The sequence below is a fragment of the Scomber japonicus genome, chromosome 16 (genome assembly GCF_027409825.1).
Source record: "Scomber japonicus isolate fScoJap1 chromosome 16, fScoJap1.pri, whole genome shotgun sequence".
NCBI lineage: Eukaryota > Metazoa > Chordata > Actinopteri > Scombriformes > Scombridae > Scomber > Scomber japonicus.
In genome coordinates, this window is record NC_070593.1 from 26,407,962 (window position 1) to 26,412,679 (window position 4,718).

The following is a 4,718-nucleotide window of genomic DNA, read 5'->3' on the forward strand; positions in this document are numbered from 1 at the left end:
AACATAAGTAACTGGAAGGAATGATATGAACACTATGTACAGCAAACTGTAGCAGCCTCTCACCAATATAAGTATATTGATATGTGTGTCATCACATACAACACATGGTCAGAAGGTACAGTGCTGCTTCTGTCACTGAGCAGATCTTGTGTATATTACAACAATACAATACACTATTAGTGCTATATTCAAATACAAAACATGCTAAAAGACTATCTGAATATAATGAATGACAAGTACATTCTGAAGGTGTTTCATCCCATTGTTATTCTGCTATGAATCTCCTGTGGCTTGTTGTGGGCTGTTCTTGGCAGGAGTACATACACATTTCATTTCAGAGCACAGGGTGTGCATGATTAAAGATTTCGGTTTTCAGTGGTTTTAAGAAAAAATAGACTTAATGAGATTTGGACTAAACCCAAACCAAGAACATACGTTTTCACTATAAAAACAACATTGCCATGGTAAAAAAGACAAACAAAAATAGAACTATGTAGTGCCCAGGAGGGAAAGGCCAATGTGCACCCAGCTCAGGTGTGTAATTACGTAGTTACACCTGGAAGTTGCATGCAGTGGTTGCAATGCTAAAAACTGAAATTTGTAGCCTATGATTAATATGAGTTTAAAAATATGTAAAGCCTATTAAAACAATTTGTGAAAAGGATGTTTCATTTGCAGAAAGATTAGTTTTACCAGTTCAGTAATGAACCACATAAATGGACAATAAGCAGGAGAAGGTTATCACACAAATCAAAAGATAACTGGCTGGGAAGTTCATGTTAATGTTGACATTAGCTTCCTGATTCAAATGCTTTAGCCATGGTTACAAGGATGTATCCAATGCAATGTTATACCATTATGCAGCACAGTGTATGGATTATTAACATGACATCTACTAGCTCACATAGTTCTATTTATGGTATAGTGTTTAGCTAGCAGTATTTGACATAACAAGCTTATGACTTAACCACTGATTTTCTAGCATTCTCACCCTGAACCAATCCCTGTCCTGGATATACATGGACACACCCATCTCATTATCATAGAAGCATGACGAATATAGGAAATATTACTTTGGCAAAACAGGGAAATGTGCTAAAACATTACATCAATTTTAAGTTATTTCATCAGCTGATTGGAGTTAAAGGAAAAGGTTGTTTTTTTACATTGCATTACAATTATTTAATTCATCACCTTTTGATTTATCTGATCACCTTGTACTATCTTTTGTCACTTCAGGACTCCATTGCTCTAGTGTTGCTATCATATGTATTCTTCTTCTTTCACATCTATAATACTGAGTAAAAGTGTGATTTGTACTTTTGTGCAATGTGTTAAATTAATGCCATCCATATTCTGATTTAAGCAGCTTCAGTAGTCATGTTTCTCATTAACTAATGGATTTTTTTTATAACATATGTTGTTGTGACACACTTTGTGAATTTGCAGCCTGCAGATTATAGTCATATGTTTGCCAAAATGTGATGATTAACCTTCTGTAATGTCTCATTTTAACTAATGGCACTGGTTTCCATTATATTCCATATGTGAACAAAGCACCATCCTTTGGTACAGGTCCAGTCTGCACAGAAAATATTAAGCAGGCTTGCAGGAATTAATGAAACAGCTTTTAAACAATAGTATATTTCTTTCTTTTCATTTAATTGTGTAGTTTTTGACAGAACCAAAATGCCAAGGGCTTGAGTTTTAAATCTCAAATGTTTTCTTAATGTTTAGTTAATAAAACTTCTGTCAGCACTTTTCTTTGAGATGAGTTAGAGGGAGAAGTCTAGAGACTAGAGATATATATTTTTACATTAAAAGCTTCACCTAGGCACGGAAAGGCAACTTTGGATTGACTCAAAGTGCTGCAACACACACACTAAGCCAGGAAAGAAGGATTTTTTTTCTTCTAGGAACAAATAAAAAGTATGTATAATCATTTTGTTTTATTCTGCATTGGAAACCTCTTTACAGCGTTCTATTATGTTCAAATAATGATCAGTAATATTGTACAGTCAATAAACAGTCACAAAATAATGAATTGTGTGTCATTAATTTATTTACATGTTGAATTCATTTCAAATACTACACTTTGTTGCATTCTGTAAGTCATACATTCAATATGATTCTAGACCATTTATGATAATTGCTGGAATCTATTACACCTAATTACAAGTACTTCTCTCACTGAAAGGTGTTAAGTGCAGCCATTGACCACATACTCCATGCTGTTGTTCTGTAATCAGTTGGTACATGTATCGGTGTAGTGACGAGAAACCAAGCCAATACATATGATAATCACCTGTGAAAATTCTCAGTCATCCACATCATGGTTATCCAAGGAACATTGAATTGAGGACAGCTGGACAGACATTTTGCATTTCTAACTAACTGACGGGGAGTCCCGGGTATTTAACCCCTGTGTGGTTATTGATCAATATCAATCAAAGTTTTTGATACCACTCCTTAGTACTCTTGGCTGTTGTAACGACTGTTAATCATTGGAGTCACCTGAGGCCAAGAGTAAATGACATTCATTGTTTGTTGTTCTAGCTGTTATAACGACAAACAACATATGATAATCATCCTTCGACTCTTGCCTTAAAGGTACATAAAGTTACAGACAACTGCAGTTAAAATATGCATTGTTTTAATGTTCTTGGTCATGAGTGAAACTGAAAATGATTGTGCATGCAAGAATCTGATTTTAGAGGATAGACTTCTTTCCAAGTGATTTGGAATTGATTCATCTTTGTGTCACAATCGGTCCGTCTAGCCAGTGTGGAAATAATGCAAACCAAAAGATAAAATGAAAACATGTAGTCTAAGCCCATATGTAAAAGACCCAATCACTCACATGACATTAATAAGGCACATGACATTTACAGGGTAAACGAGTCTGTACTGAGTAGAAAGTTCACCCCATTTCAGTTTGGCTGCTGTTGCTACATTCACAAGGGCTGTCCATATTTGACAGTATAGATTAGATTTGAACAATAGATAGCAAGCGAGTGAACCAGACTCTATATGATTATCCCCAAATGGTCAAAAAATAATTTAATGCAGCCTCAATTTAGCAAAACATTATTATAACTTTTGTTCATATTTGTTTTTACAGCTGCACTATTCAAGATTCTAATGTTGACAATGACTCAAATGACTGTAATGTGAAAGGTGTTACTCAAATTGATGAAACCACAGAGAATTATCACTTGACTCTGCAGTTCCCCTCAGCTCTACAGAGTTTTATCATCTTACAGCTAATTGTTTGGTTTTTACAACTTGCAACCTTGCTGTTTGGTTTAGTCTCACCATTCACATCAACCTCATTAGCTACAGCAGATAGTTTTCAGTGAAAAAGCTCTGATAAACGTAGAAGCAAATGCTAGACACAACTAACAATTTGTCTCAGGATGTTGGTGGAGAACAAAACAAGTGAAAACAACAGTCAGAAAAATGACGCTAAATGAATGGGTATCATCTAACAAATTACGATACCAGTACCCAAGTACCCTTAAAGTGATATTGATACCAACTGAGTACTTCATTCCATACCCATCATGTGAATAGAAGCATTAAATTGCATAAAATGCGACCACTCCTCCACATCTAAATGATTTGAATTGAAAAGGAATTTTGAAAGTCATCAAATTATTAATATTTATTAGTTGAAGAACATTTGCATTGATTGGCTGTGAGCAAATCCATACAAATAGTCATATTTTCAAGCTCTAGGTGCAAAAAGAAACAATTGCAGGTATTGTTTCACGGGAGACGTTCATATCGATTTATTTCGGTCGATACCTTAAATGTACTGAGTACAAATACCCAGTCCTTCCATAAATTCTCTGTTAGTTAAATGCTGTTCAAAGCAGGGCACTGAGAAACAAGACTGACTTTATTGCCACCTTGATGATGATGAAGAGTTCCATTGACTGGCAAAAGGCCTATCATCATAATTATCACATTAAAAAAAATATTGTTAATTTTAAACGCCTTTAATTATGACTAAATATTGAATACATTTGTTCAATATTTATATGTTCAGTTCAGACCATATAACCATATGACCATACTCTGTAAACTCAGTGACACATAAAGCTTAAATATGTTACCATAAGTGCAAATAGTGATTATAGTGCCTATAATTGTCATTCTTGGTGTTGTAGTAATTGGAAGTCTATAATTAATATTATTATCAATAAAAAATGTGCACATGTTGCTTATAAGCACTGTAGCGTGCTGCTAAAAGTATCAGGCAAATACCTAAATTGAATAAATTGACTCATAAAACATTTAAACGGCTCACCGTCCTACAGCTAGGAAACTGAAATAACGCTGGTTCAAGCTGTTGGGGTTTTATCTGTTCTGTCTGGTTTTGTCAATTGGCTGATTAAACGAGTTTACCCTCCCTTCTTTGCGTCATCCAGGGCAGAGGGGGGTTGCTCCTTTTAAACCAATACTACAAACTGGATTGCAACCAGAGGAATCGGTGACCGACTCGATGTCGCTTTAGTGGAGGAGGATCTCCAAACCTTGTGGACGTGGTTCAGTCCCCACGCAGAGCCGTGGAAGTCAGCGGGGACCCTTGAGGGCTGTCGGTGCATTGCGGGGAGAGTTGAATTGGAATCCCGAGGGGCATGTTAAATTTTCTTAACGTCGGTTTTAATGTTATGGACACGTGCATTAAACATAGTGCGGCTATCAGGTATTAT